This window comes from Solanum pennellii, chromosome 1, assembly GCF_001406875.1.
Source record: "Solanum pennellii chromosome 1, SPENNV200".
In the NCBI taxonomy this organism is placed as follows: Eukaryota; Viridiplantae; Streptophyta; class Magnoliopsida; order Solanales; family Solanaceae; genus Solanum; species Solanum pennellii.
This window is the reverse complement of record NC_028637.1, coordinates 35806700-35822426: the sequence shown is the minus strand read 5'-3', so window position 1 is coordinate 35822426 and position 15727 is coordinate 35806700. Positions and strand designations below refer to the sequence as shown.

Genomic DNA, 15727 nt, shown 5'->3' with positions numbered 1-15727 from the left:
TATGTATGAGAATGTTGCATTATTGATCACACTAATTGTAAATGAGTATGAACGAATAACTATTTGCAATGAATCACCTCTTGTTGTATGATTGTGATATATATATATTGTGATTGTGATTGTGGTGTGTTGAGTGGATAAGATTGCCACGTGCTTGCATAAACTTTGGATCGCATTTCCACGTCCCGGCATAACTTACTTGGATCGGATTCCCAAGTTCAGACATAAAACTTTGGATCGGATTTCCACGTTCTATCATATATATGGAATCGGCTGCCACGTTCTGGCATAAATATTGGATCGGGTACCACCTTCCGGTGCACTAACAGTTTCGGTTTGTGTTTCATTAGAGGACCATTGAATTTTGTTCCATCAGAAGACCAACTGCTTGACATAATTGTTGAAGCATATGATATTCAATATTGTATATTGTATATGTTCGATATATTATACTATTGTAATTACATATGTATTTTTCACTTAATGGGATAGTCGTGTGATCCTACAAGTACACTGTGGTTGTTTACTTAGAATGGCTCTCATTTTTGTTGAGTACATCAAATCTTTTATCCGCTATTGATTGACCTCAGTTTGTGATTATTGAGTGTTACCAGATTCAAGGGTGATCCAGTTCTTTCAGGCTTCTAAGGATCTCTCTTGTTTAAGTCAACTCTCTTTGGACTCATACTACTTGTTTAAGTCAACTCTCTTTGGACTCATACTACTTATTTAAGGTTGTTGTTAAGTTTCAGGGTTGTGCCCCTTGTTCTTAGACTTGTCGTAGTTAGAGTTTTGGTACATTAACTTTCAGGTTCTAGAGGTTGTATTTTCGCATTCGTGTTAGTTCATTTCTTTTATTAAACTTTCTGAGTTTTTGAGTACTGGTTAATAAATAATTTAGTCATTTAAACCTACTTCCGTATTATTAAATGTCTTCGTTTTTGGTTATTTGCTTGTTTGGGTTGTAGTAATGATTCTCCCACCATAGAATTAGTGTGGGTGCCAATCACAATGGTTTGGGTCGTGATAAAATATAGCTAACAAAAAACCTTTTTTTCTTGACGACCGATACATAAAGCTCCATTTACTTTGTCAATTTGTCGTGCGTTTAGCAACGATTTGTATTTTGTTATGACAAGACAAGTAAGGTCGTTGGCAGCGCAGAACGAAGTAATCTGTGACTACATAATTAAGGGAGCCATTGAAAGGGGACTAAAACTTCAGAAACGGGGACTACCTGAGCTAATGATAGAGGCTAGAACACTTTCCAGCCATGTCCCATTAATTAAGGATTGGGGAATTGCTTCGAGTCTTCCTGAATAGCGTGGATTCTCCCATCAAGAGTCACCTTGAATCCTATCCCTTCTTAGTCCCACCTAACCAAGTTAATTCCAAATCCCTATGAGCTCATAGTCGCTAAGAGAAAAAAAGATTATTCCATCATTTCTAGGGGAAACTGAACTTAAGTGAAGCTACGCGGAGTCTGCTTCGCACCATTGCTACCGGAAGAAAAGCCATTGTTGCTTGCTACTTGCAGGCTCAAAAATTTCTCTTTCGCCTCTTCAGATTACCTTTGAATTATTGAGCGAGAGCCCTTCCACACGAAACTCCCGGATCACTGTGCTCAAGTAAAAATTGAATTTTTGTGTGAATATTATTAGCATTTCCTCATTTCTCTCTTGTCATATATTAGCTGAAGGAGAAAAAAAATTCGTCTCAGAAAATCTTCACTCAGTGAGTTAATTATTGGAGTAGAGTCAGATCCAAAATCAAAATTCCTTTTTACTTTTGTTTTCCTTTCATATACATGGAATTTTATTAATCAAATGATCAATATGTTATTTGGCTTTGTGATATTTCATTCATACTTTTGTTCTTATTATCCATACACACAATAAAAGACTTCAACGGTAGTTTAATGAGCTTGAACAGTTGATGCTCAAATAGCCGATGAGTTACCACCAACGGATGTAATGGAGTGGAAGAGATTGTTCCTAGCTTAACTAGAAGTCTCAATTCTAAGACCTATGTATGGAAAAATCGTTGGTAAGTGTCACGCCCCGAGCTATCCCCGAGACGCGGACACAGAACCTCAAGTGATCCCAAGCTAACCCTGCTGGCATGATCATGAGCATACTAAAGATAATAAATTGAATGCAGAAGCTAAATCATAATTTAAACTCAAAAGATGGGGAATACCCATATTCTATGACTGAGATATTTGAAAACAATGAGTTTAATACAAAGGAAATATTAACTCAATACTAAGATGAAACTAATTATGTTTGAAAATAGCCTCTAAACTGGACTAGAAATACTGGGACAAGCCCCAACTAAATCTAGCAAAAACTAAACATAAAAGAATACTGAAAAGAAACTCATAACTATTGTCCACGGAGAATGAGGGCTCACCATCGAATCTGCTGAACTGAAGATCGAAAATCAATCTATGCGTGATCTGGATGCTGAGAACCTTAACCTACATCACGAGATGATGTAGCGCACGTATGCGTCAGTACTTGAAAGGTACTAAGCATGTAGGATAGAATAAAGCTGAAATAAAACATAACTGAACAAGAACAAAAGCAAGTATAATAATCAGAACATGATATAGAAATTCTGAACTAACTGAATGCAATGACCAATTTATAACATGCTGAAACTGGATACTGGGTATACTGATAAATGGTCAATGCAAGAGAGTCTGACTGAATTGTGGGAGCTACTAATAACTGATAATAAAACCACATAAGCTAAATGTGGAGTCCGATGTATACGCCCCATCTAGAGGACCCAATATACCCTGCCAAAAGTATAAAGGCATGCTGGCATGATCCCTAAACTGATTGCCCACAGAGGGGACTTACAACCTACTTGGCTAGTAGTTCTGGGAGTAATTGGATACGCTAAACCCTAGTCCAACTCGGTATGCTACTCCCGTGAATTATGTAGTTAACTGATTATGACTGAATTTCTGTAATAACTGGATAGCTCAAAACTGAACATGCATAATTTAATCTGATAATGATGCATTAAAAACTGAGGCATGTATAACAGAATAACTGAAATATCTGACCTAGCATGTGTAATTCAAGAACTAAAGAAATACAAAGCTAGGGTTCTGAAATTCATGCGATAAACTGAATAATAACATGGAAATCTGATTTGGAACATATAACTAATTAATTCATGAAGTTCTGTTGAAGTTCTAGAAACCTTAGGTATAATCATGATTCGGGAATCAAGAATCTGATTGAAAACTAGGGACCCAATGAGTGAAAGGAACCTACTAGTGAAATCCCACATACCTTGAAGATGAAATTCACGGAGAAATATTCAGATTCGGGGCTGGAACTGTTGGAACCTTGTTCCGTTCTTGAACTAGGGTTCTTGACCTTTTTCTCCTTTCTTGCTTCTAATTTTCTAAATTTTTGATTAATGATAGTTTTAGTTATGTTTTTAGGCTTAATTGAAAATCTGATGATTTAGGGTTAAAACGACGTATCATAGGGTTTAAACAAAGTGAAAAAAGACCAAAAGACCCCTGGATAAGTTGGTGTCGGACCAAACGACGACCTGGATAAACGGTCCGTCATTCCATCGATGGTCCGTCGTTTGGTCCGTAGGTTGGGCCTGTTCGACAGGCCTTTACTAAAATGGGCATAAATCTGTACTCAGAGGTTGGATTTCAGCAAGGTCGGTGGCTATGAAAAGTTAATTCAACTATCTGTCTTTTGGTAGGTCATGGGACACCTAATTCATTTTGTTCTGAGAGTTTTGATCATTTGAAGTTGAGACAACTGCATTTTCCTCCTAAATGTCTGCTATTTCGCACCTACGGTCAGACCTACGGACCGTAGGTCCATCTACGTACCGTGTTGGTCATCAGTGTCTCTTGTCAGAGAGTGGGTGAATGGGGTGTCGATCGATGGTAACGGACTACGAACTGTAGTCTGACGACCATGACTTACCCAAACTCTCCTGGACTGAGATTTTGGGGGTTTTTGACCCCATTGACGGATGTGCAGGACGGACCATGGATCAGTCTACGGTCCGTCGATGGCCCCATTGGTTACACCTGCAGATTTTTCTGAAAAGCTGATTTTTGGTCTTTTTTGGATACGGAGTGTTACAGTAAGTAGCGTCGGGGGCTTATGCAGGAGGTCACCAGGATCCTGTGAAACGCATGCTTCCCTCTCGAAATTATATATAGTAGTGTTATATGTACTTGAAATATTTAAATATAGATGTATGATTCCTCACTCGAAGTATCATATAATGCAATAATGATTGGAATTTTGAATCTTATATCTATCTTGTTTATTTTTCTTTCTAAAATTGGATAACACCTCTGTAATTGCTTATTGGTAACATCTTATATAGCTTTAATATTTCAAAAAATTTCAAGTTTGTCGCAATACAAATTCTTAAGTTTTTTTAGTATTGAATTTTTTAGATAATTAAACCAAATGTGTATATTAAAAGTAGTAGTACTGGATGATATAACATATGATCAATGGGTTCAGTCAATCGATTTTTGTAATAATAACCTATATGTCGAACCGATTAAATATATATCTTAGCTCCACATTTTTCGTAATAGTGCACCCATCAGCTCGAAACTCTTGATACGCCGTAGCGCTACGCTCGAATGGGCCCAACCTGGCACGAATTAATAATAGTCAGGTTCTAATGCAGGTAGTGGATACCACCTATTTGAGATAAATAAACAGTAAAACCCTTTTTCTTCCTTGAATATGTCTATAAGATAGCACCTCCCAGTAATAATACCTCGTTAACGACAAGGTTTAGATAACACAGAATTTATTGAGCCTAATAATGAAACGAAAAGTGTCTTGTTGATCTATGGAAACAAGCCTAGCTACGAATTCAGAAACACAAGTACAACATATAGAAATGTTTCATCAGAAACCAAGCAACCATAAAATTTGGAATGTCATAAGGGCAAAGATAACATTTCAGGTAGACAGAAACAAAATACCTGCGATTTTGTTACGGAAAACTTTATCCTTTAAAGTGATCGCACAACTGGTTGAGGATTTTGGGCAACCTACTATGAAACAATCGAATAAGATATTAAGCAACACAGTTCATTGAACAACCCTTGCACATTTCACTACAAAAAAATATGCCTTTAGTGGCATTTGTTTAGTGGCAATAAATAAATTGCCACTAATGCATTATTTAATCTATACTATTCCCGGCATTTGAATTTTTGCCAGTAAAAGTAGACTCTTTAGTGACAATTAAAAATAAAATAATGGAATGAAAATCAATTGTAATTTTTTTTACTTCCCCCAATTCCTTTTTACTTCAAATTTTCCTCCATCTCCACCCTTCAACGAAATCAGCACAACGAGATGCAAATCAATGCGATGGCGATGGACATTCGCACAACTACAGTGGAGTTAGGCACACTGACAGTGTAATCCGGCACAACGATGGTGAAATTCGACATATCGACGGTGGTGGAGTACAGCACAACGGAAGTGAAATTCAGCACATCGGTGCGTTATTGATGAGAAGAAAGAGGTATCAAAGTTACCAACGTCTCTTCACTAGCTCACCCTCAGCAATTCGTATTCGTATAGGCAAATTCATCATCGCCGTTGCCTCATATTCGATCAGATCGAATTTTATTCAGTTGTTGGGTTATATATAATTGTATGTCCTAGAGTTTTATTTGAATTGATGCATGTGTTTCTATACGACACAGCCTGATCTTGTGTCCAATAAAATTGGTGCAGAATTGCAGATAGCAATTAAACTAGCTATTGCGGAGTTCGATTTTTGTTCTCCTATTTGAAGGTAAACAACTAAACTTAGTAGTTAACTGAAACCTTATTCATTCATATAAAATTCAAATTTTTAGTTACTAGGCTAAATATTTTCGAGATCTCTGCATCTAAAATCAGGGTAGTGAATTAATGGAGTATACTTCTACATTTTTATACCTTGAACTTGAGACTTTGTGCACTTATGCAAAATCTGATATTCATGGTTATTGCAAAAGACTGATTGTAACATTGATATTCTTCGTCCATGATTTTGGTTTCTTCATCAAAGTTTGTTTGACTACGAACCATATCTTGGTGGATAGGGGCATATCAAAGTGTGGAAAGAAAAATAGGTGGTGAACTGCTTTAGAAGAACATGAAGCTTGATTGTTGTAAATCTTTCGGCATTATTTTGTGGAATTGATAAATTTTAAAGGGTACATTTCTCTTTTCTTTTAGCAAGCAATAATCTCATGTTAAAACTTAAGTTGTTAAGGAAAACACAACTTAACTTATACATTGTAAAATCCTTTATAATTAGACCCAACTATGTATTAGTGATTCTTATATCTATGAACCTACTATGTATTAGGAGGGTAAGTATTGCCCTTGCGATTCTAATGAGGCCTAGATTGCTCTTCCTCGATGAATCAACAGGTGGACTAGATAGGTACATAATGTTCTTAAGAATAGATAACTTATTTAACATTGTTAATTGCACAGTAATTGATGAACAACACCTTAAATTTTTGGAATTTGTTACAGTGCCCAACATTCTTCGTAACACAGACACAGCATTGTTATCACAGCCTCAAATTCACCAGCCAAGCTGTGAAGTATTTGAGCTGTTTGACAGATTATACTTGCTTTCCGGAGGCAAAACAGTTTACTTTGGTAAAGTTTCTGAAGCAAACCAGGCAAGATATACCTCCCTTACTCGAGATTCTCCATCATTTGTCTCCGGGTTTTATAACTTTTCATCATGTGCAAGTTAGAATTAAATCTAGTTTTTGGTTTGCAGCTCTTTGCAGAAGCAGGATTTCCTTGTCCTCCTTTCAGAAATCCATCAGGTCATTTCCTCCAGTGCCGTAACTCTGATTTCGACAAAGTTAAGGCCACTCTAAGAGAGATGATCAAAGTATGTCTTTTAAGATCATCTTGCTACTAATCAAACTCCAAAAGTTTGCATTAGATTTGGGAATAACTTTTTAAATAAAGTAATGCTACTCTGTTCATAGTTGGGAAAACTTGAAGCATACACATTACAACCATGTGTAATGTGTTCTTTGTTTTGACAAGTGCTATAAAATAGTCACTAGTCCACATATATAAGTTTCCGCTTTCTGTTAAGATCTGTCCAGTCTTATTAGTAGAATTAGAACCAACAACCCGGCAACTCGACAAATATCTTGATCAGTTGAAGTGTCCTTGATAATGGATACCATATGAAGGTATCAAATCTTCAATCTTGACTTATCCGTTTACTTGCACTCTGATTATAAAATTTGAGTCTCATCAAGTCATACCTTTGTGTGTTAATTGTTTGTGTTTGAATATTTTGTTCAGTTCTGATAATTATCCCTCTGACCACCTTCTATATTTTTACCTTCTTATCTGAATGTTGCTCTCTTTTGGGGGGGTTTAAGCTTATTGGTGACTGAAAAAAAGGGTTCTACTTATGTCAGGCCAATCCTAGGAGGATCTACAAAGTATCGTTATCCGCGTAGAGGAAGAACCAGTAGAACATCAACAAAAACAGGTAACTCATTTCTGCATCACACTGATCTTTACTATAAGGCATACCATTTTTCAGTATGTCTGATTTAATCAAATTTTGAGCAGATCCTAATTCTAAGAGTCGGCTCCCACTGCTAATGAGCTTTGGCATTTATGTTCCAAGGGATGAAAAATTTACACCCTTAAAGATGACCGACTTTATTGGAATAGCACTTAAGGTCATCGTTCAGCTCCTTATCCCCGAGCTCGAGTCTTTAGGAAACATCAACCTTAATGAGTTCAACAGCTTTGAAGATATTTTAAAAATTGATGGAGGAGGCATCAATCTTCCTGATGCTGTTTTGCAGAGTAGTAGTACAGGGATGCTGTAGGAATTTATTCAAAGTTCTGGTCAGGAGTTTCTTAAGTATCCTATGCCACAAATTATAAAAGGTACTTTTGGATGAAACAGCAATCGTAAGTCAATCCCCAAAGGGAATGTTTCCTTTTTGCTTTGTGCTTTCTCATAGTTCTACACAATATTTCATGGTTTCTCTACTTCATCACTTTGAATTAGTTGTTTTATCCAGTTGCAGTTTAGGACCTAAAGTTGAATGTGTTTTAGAATTTACAAGGAGTTCCTTATCTAGCAATTGGCAAACATCTTTGTGAACCTACTACAGGTACTTATTTTCCTTATACTTTCAGAAGAACATAGATAGTATTTTTATCACTTCATTCAGTTCTTTTTCAGGCCATTATTACCTTGCAAGCTAATCCAGTAAGCAATTTGATGCAGATAAGGCTCTAAGATATTGCATCAGCAAACAATGCAATCAACCTAATGATGCTTATTCTGAATCGACGTGCCACCTGACTGGCCTAGCTACAATATCAAATAAATTTGTCTCTATTAAAGATCCTCCTGATAGCATATCATTGTTATCCAAGTTGCCATAGTTTCGCTAGGAAAAAGAAATAATAGTTCAATCTCCTTATTTTTCCATTGTTGAACACACTGTTCTTTTTTTTTTTTTTTTTTTTTTTAATAACTTGAACATGTTGTTTTGATAATTCATATTTTCTTTATGAAAACAAGAAACTAGTTGTATTGTTTGTTCTTGTTCTATATGAATGATGTTGTTTGAGTTATGTAATTCTTCTCTTACTATTTTTTAATTGGTTTTCTGATTAAATATATGATTGAGGTGAATTTATGGTCAACTTTAGTTTCCATAATAATTTCCACTAAAATATTTCTTGTTTAGCGGCAATTATTGTATTTTTACTAGTAATAACAAATGCCACAATAAGGAAGCTTTACCAGCTAATAATAATTGCCACTACATAAATGCCTTGAAGCTTTACCAGCTAATAATAATTGCCACTACATAAATGCCGCTAGAAGTAATTACTTTTAGCGGCAATAATATGGATATTTATCGGTACTCTATATAAATGTCACTAAAGGTTTTAGCGATATTGAATGTAATAGAATTAAATTAAATGTTGCTAAAAGTTATTGCGGCATTAAATATTGCCGCTAAAACAAAAATTAAATACCACTAAAAGTGATTTTTGTGGTAGCGTTTCTCTACTTGATATAATTAGAAACAACTCCAAATCATTGCATTCGTTAGTAAAAACATTTTAAGTTTGAAAAGTTCATCATAATCCCATTCAAGATGCTCTTTGAAATGCATGTTGGAAACCTGACGCTTGTCAGGAAATGAATATCATGTTCTTTTATCTTAACGCAAATGCGTATTGATCAAGATCCAATTGGGGAGAGAATATAATTAAATGAAAATCATAATATACAGAAGTTACAAAACAGTGATTACAGTACAAAGTCTGGTATAAGAAATTACATTCTCTGCAATTTGCACTATTTCGATATTGACATATTACATGTTTAAATTTTAAGTTCTTTGCTCTTTTTATTCTTACATCTTATTTCTAGGCAATAAAATTAATTTTGAGTTTTCAAGTTGTTGTCTATGCCTTATATAAAGGAAAAAGTACTTCCTAACATTTTAGTTACTCTATAGACAGTGGTAGAGCTAGAATTTTATCTAAGGGGTGTCAAAATATTAAGAAATAAAATCACGTAAAAGTTAAGGTGTGTCAATATGCAATATATATACATAAAATAATAAATTTTATTCTAGCTACATAACATAATTTTCCGACGAAGGGGTATCGATCGACACCCCTTAACTATATGTGGCTCGTCCCACTGTCTATAGAGATTACATAAAAGATAGTCGAGTTGTGATAATGTGTTCTCTCTTTCCTTTTAGTAGTCTAGCATAAATTATGTAATCCTCTCGAAAAGCCATTTATGAAGTAATTATTTTACACAGTTGTATTTATTAATTTGGATTTGAAATCATAGATTACTAATAACTTATTCCAATAAATTTCTGGAAATAATTGAATAATAAGGGTTTAAATTTGAAAAAAAATCCGTTAAATTATTAAAGTTAACAAATAAAAGGAAAAACATTTTTTTGAACATTGGACTAGTAAAAAGAAAGGGAGGGAGTACTTGAGTATGTTCCAATCATGTAGTTTGAATTTTGCTTCTTTATTTTCTTTTCTTATAATGATGTTATAATGTGTTGTTCATTTGTCAACACTACTTTAAAAAAATTCTGTGAACAATATTGGTTGCATCCCCATGAAAAACTGTTCATTTTGGGACGGGAGCAATGTTAAAACATCCTAAAATGAATGTGCAAATAAAAGAGCAAAAGTTGGAGGGAGTTACTGGATGTTGTTTCCATATTTATATTCATTGTCTCCACATGAGGCGAGACTACCAACATGATTTAGAAACAAAACTTTGTGATAAATAAATCTAGAGTTAGACATTTGCATTTCAATTTTGAAGCGACCTCTCTTCAAACTGCTTCACTATGTTGAGTCTGCTGCAGTACTAGATGACATAATACATGACATAACTAATTAATATTTCTAAGAGTTAATATTGTGGTGAATTCTCAATCAGATTGGGTGACTATTGGTGCTTGTATCATGATAATTTGTTGGAACTATAAAAAGACTATCACAGTAATAACATTGAGTTATTCTATATGATTAAAAAATTAAGATTGTGTCTCTTCAATGTATGCCTCATTCTCGATTTTTATGTAATTATAAATTATCAAATTTTGATATTCAATTAGTCTCTACACCATCACTAAAAATCAACATATGATCCTAGACGTCACTCAAAGACACTTAAGTGTTGTTCCAAACCTCCCTTCACTTTTCTTTCTCTATGACTTTGATTGATTTAATAAGTAACTATTTCTTACTATTAGACATTAATATTCCTAATGTGATTTTTTCTCCATTAGGTCTGATAGTACTAATTTGATAAATGAGATTATAATGCATAACAATGTGGGTCTTAATTACTTGTAGAAAGTTGGGATTATGACGTTTTATAACTGATAATGTATCAAATAAAATTGTATTACTACAATTATTTTCACAATAGTCTAAAAAAAATTATTCAACGGAATTTCACCAGAAAATGTGATACGTAATTGAAAACTCAAAAGTTGATTGCAAGTGACTGGAGCTTCTTGGAATTGATTAGCTTTGGTAGATTTTTCCTTTGCTTAATTTGTTGTTCACGATATTTGTTTATCTGGACTTGTTGATTCAGTCCAACCAAAATTTGAAGTGGATTTTTACTAGGTTTATTATTTACTTTTATGTAAAGGTCTTTACACCAATTCACACTCGTATCCTAACTAAATAAGTTTTTTAAAAAGTTTTCAACTTTATCGGTTTTTTCAAGGCCAAAACATCAAACAGCCACTCTTATAAGACTTCTCTTTTTTCTCTCAAAACATAAATTGGTTGACGAGAAAAGGATAATTTATATATCTCTCATCTTTATTATGTTAAGATCTTATATATCCCTCATTATAACAATTGATCATATATACCTCTATGGTTACACAAACGACTGCTATATACTCTTTTCCTCTAATAAAAGAGAAACAATTCATTCTTAATTAGCATATTTTATACAAGGTAAGGAAAATGTGTATTGACTCAATTTTACTACAAGATAAAGAAAATAAGAATATTATTTTTTTTAAAATATATATANATATATATATATATATATATATATATAAACACACAAAAATGTGGCAGACGAGTGTGTAAGAACACAGCCAACTTCGGTTGACGGTATCATATCAGCACAAAAGGTGCACAAAAATATTAAAAAATGTGTCTAGGGGTTATAGGACCCTACTTACATTTAGGTGTGTGTATGAAGTTTCGGTCATAGCTTGGGGGGGGGGGTTATTTTGTCTTATCCCTTTGTAAACAAACAACTTATTCTTAAAAATTATGCTATGAATATAAGCTTGAATATGAAAAATCAATTCTAGCGTAACTTGTAGTCAAATCAAATTACCCCTAACGGTCTTCTTAGATATTTTTGTGTCTTTCTTCATATCCTTAGTGATCTAATGTGATATGGCTTAATAACTTGCAAGAGCGTGAAAGATTCATCAGTGAGTTGTTGTCACGACTGGAATCTAGACCCAAGACGAGACCGGCATCGTTGACCTCTCAGAGGTCGCAAACAAGTCTACTTACGTCATTCTTACTTTACATAGGTTAATTTTAGCAGAAAATTTAAAATTTTTCATTCTTTAAATATACTTGCTTAACATTTTTTTTATATTTCGTAATTGTTCATAATCAACCATCTAACATTTAAGAGATAAGCAACTGAAAGATATAATTCATTAAGTATTAATTGTATATCGGCCAAAATAGCACTAATACAAAGTCTGAACCAAAACAGGAAAAAAACGCTAGTAGAACATGCTCCACTAGCTCAACTCTAAAACTACGCTAGAATGTAACACAGTAGCATCCTCGAAAGCGTGAGGACATACTAAACTCCGGATGAATGCTGACGTCCGGATATCTGCAACAACGAATCTATAGCTCTACCGCCCACCTGTAGCTGCACCTAAAAGTAGATGTTTGTATGGGATTAGTACACACTTGTACTAAGTATGGGTATATGCAAGCACACACCAGGGACATGCATTAGAAAGAGTAGCTCTTTCCTAACGACATGATTTTTGGAAGTCAAGTCAGTGGACTTGCCAAATTGAGATTGGGAAAGTTATGCCATGAGAGTGGCATGCATCATTATAATTATCGTACTATACAACACATAACACCTTCATATAGCACATAACATATAACACATAGCTTCTTTCATATTATTCATTCATATGCCATGAGATCTTGTTATCATAGACTTGACCTTAAGACTTTCCAGAATGAGGGCTCAACATATGGGACCTCAACTAGGGAGCCTTCTTTAGCAAACACAGAGTCTGCTTCATTCATTCATATGTGTTTCATTCCAGTTCATTCATAGGCCAGTGTGAACACTAGCTATACGTAGGATGTAGTTTAAGACTTCCATCAGGTTTGCTGTACAATGATAAGGAATAACCTAATGTCATTACCTGAATCTAGCTCACCTCTTGATTATTCTATCCTAACACCTTCGGTATCATTCATCTTTTTATATGATCCATTTGAGGTTGGCCTCATTCATTAATTGGGAACTTTAACTTTAACCGACATAGATCATGTGAGCATCATGAAATCCAGTGTCTCTCCCACACCGAAAAGAGGTGGAATCACCGGCCAAAGTGACTCAATAACATGCTAGCGTATATGGGAATTTAACCCCCGCCAGATCCCTATAGTGGCAGTATAAGTTCAAAGACTAGGAGATGTATGGAGACCCATACCCGGCAAGCCGGACAGTCTCATCTCATGAGAGTTACGTGAACCTCCGTCCTTCCCAAAAGAAGGCATCACCACTCATAGCTAGCCTATCGGTGCTTAGTATAAAGTTCCATTACATTCAACTCATACATCATGGAAGCTGACTTCTAGTATGAGGACATCACAGCTCAATAGATGATTTCTCATCTCATCATTAGTATTAAGTGTTTAAACTTAATTTTTTCATTAGAGTGTTCATAGAAACACATCTAGGAATTCATTTACTACAGGCACCGAGTCTATGGAAGGAATGCCATGATCTAAATCATTAACACTCACAAGATGACATAGTAACCCCTTGGCCATCATTTTATTGGCCTTAAGATTTAATATCAAGGGGTTAGGATGATTCGAATTGTACCCCTCCCAGAATAACTCTTCTTCATTAGGGAAGCAAAACCTCACCACTCTACTATGACAGTCCAAGCAAGCATAATAGCTGTGAAGCCAGTCCATGCCAAGAATAATATCAAAATCATGCATGGGTAACTCAATCAAGTTTGCACACATAGTCTAGCCACTTACAACTATTGGGCAATTCTTGTATACCGTATCAGTTCTTACATTTTCTCCTAAAGGCGTACTAACCACTATAGGATCATGCAGAACTTCAGGTAGTGTTTCAAAAGTAAGGACAAGCAGAGGAGTCACAAAGGAAAACGTAGACCCTGGATCAAGTAAAGCATAAACAGAAGTTAAGAATACTTGCAGCATACCTGTGACCACATCAGCGGACTTCTCCAGCTCCTCCCTGCCTTTCAGGGCATAGAATCTTTTCTTCTTGGGAGGCTCGGTTGCTGCTGCACTCTGTGGGGTAGGCCTAGGTTGAGCATTACCTCCAGCCTGACCTCTGTTCTGGGGACAGTCTCTGACCATGTGTCCACTTTTACCACAACCGAAGCAGGCATTAGTTCCCTGTCTGCATTCTCCACTGTGAGCTCGGCCACACTTAGCACAGGTCTTCTTTGGACGCTGCATCTCACCTCCATTGTCCCTCTTGGGTTGGGTTCTGCCTCCTCTAGGTGTTGTATTTCTTTAAGGGTTAGAATTTCCAGAACTTTTTTGCCCCTTCTTAAATTTGGGTTGCTCACAGACGCAAAAATTATTTCTATGGCCTCCATGGCTGGGACCTTCCTGATCTTGAGGCCTAGGCCTCCTAATATCACGAACATCTCTCCTCTTGCGGCTGTCCTTTACCTGCTGGACATGCACCATTAGCCTAGAAAGGTCCATATTATCGTGGAGCATCGCAGACCGACACTCCTCCTCCAGGTCTCCATTGATTCCTGTGAGGAACCTGCTCATCTCATCTCTGCTGTTCGAAACGAGGGAAGTAGCATACCTGGATAATTTAAACAAAGCTAAGTACTCTCCTCATTCTTGCTATTAAAAGTCAAGGGAAGTAACATATCTTGATAGCTTCACAAACTTCAGGGAATACTCCCTGACCGTCATAGAGCCTTGTTTAAGGTTGATGAACTCCTCAACCTTGGCCTCTCTCATCTCTCTAGGGATGAATTTTTCCAAAAATGTTGTCTTGAACAGCTCCCATGTGACTTGCACTCCACCTAGGACACGGCTATCTTGCCACATCTTGCACCAAGTCTGTGCAACATCCTTGAGCTGGTAGGAAGCCAGCTCAGGATTCTCAATATCAGTGGCCCCCATGGCCACCAGGATCTTATGCACCTCATCTATAAATTCCTGAGGATATTCTGAAGTCTTAGCCCCTGTGAATATAGGAGGATTCATCCTCGTGAAATCTCACAGTCTGTCAGCCATGCTGCGAACCGGTGGGTTCTCCCTTTGAACATCCTGCCGGTTGACTTGGGCAGTCATAGCCTGGGCCTGCATTGTGATGGCCTGTGCCATTTGAGCTAGAGATGCCCTCACCTACGCATCAGTCAACTCAGTTGGGTTAACCGGCATGGCCACTCCTTCAGCTGGAGCCTAGGGTGCATTCTGATTACCCCTAGCTGATGCTTCTTCCGTCCTCAGACCCTTACTCCTCCAAGTGTTCATTCTCTGAAAACAACAAGGATTGATGTTAGACACGTTCATAACACCAAAATTCAACCATTAGCAAAAGCACGATAAGATCAGGAGAAGGGAAATTTTTCCTACGCATCATGTAGTCTCTAATCTTGGATAGTGGTGTACTTCACTACCATAACTTAGAAACTACTCAATGTGGTTGATGTGAACTCATTATTCTCGGAATTTAATCCAATGCTCTGATACCAACTTTGTCACGACTGGAACCTAGACCCCAGACGAGACCGGCGTCGTTGACCTCTCAGAGGTCGCAAACAAGCCTACTTACGTCATTCTTACTTTACATAGGTTAATTTTAGCGAAAA

General features: G+C 36.2%; 2 long non-coding RNA genes across 5 annotated transcripts; both read left to right on the top strand.

The window, feature by feature from the left end:
- The first annotated feature begins 5263 nt into the window (after nucleotides 1–5263).
- Nucleotides 5264–6715, top strand: LOC107012079. 2 transcript variants are annotated; one of them, XR_003579994.1, is made up of 5 exons: nucleotides 5264–5685; nucleotides 5769–5829; nucleotides 6122–6235; nucleotides 6391–6468; nucleotides 6564–6715. It is a non-coding gene; the product is annotated as an uncharacterized LOC107012079 (long non-coding RNA). The 2 variants fall into 2 exon arrangements; XR_001455983.2 differs by lacking the exons at nucleotides 6122–6235; nucleotides 6391–6468 and having other exon boundaries at nucleotides 5270–5685.
- A 101-nt stretch (nucleotides 6716–6816) lies between these two features.
- LOC107012061 lies at nucleotides 6817–8512 on the top strand. 3 transcript variants are annotated; one of them, XR_003579979.1, is made up of 5 exons: nucleotides 6817–6936; nucleotides 7484–7557; nucleotides 7641–7967; nucleotides 8105–8197; nucleotides 8314–8512. It is a non-coding gene; the product is annotated as an uncharacterized LOC107012061 (long non-coding RNA). The 3 variants fall into 3 exon arrangements; XR_003579984.1 differs by having other exon boundaries at nucleotides 7641–7991; XR_003579989.1 differs by having other exon boundaries at nucleotides 6823–7249.
- The last annotated feature ends 7215 nt before the right edge of the window (nucleotides 8513–15727 follow it).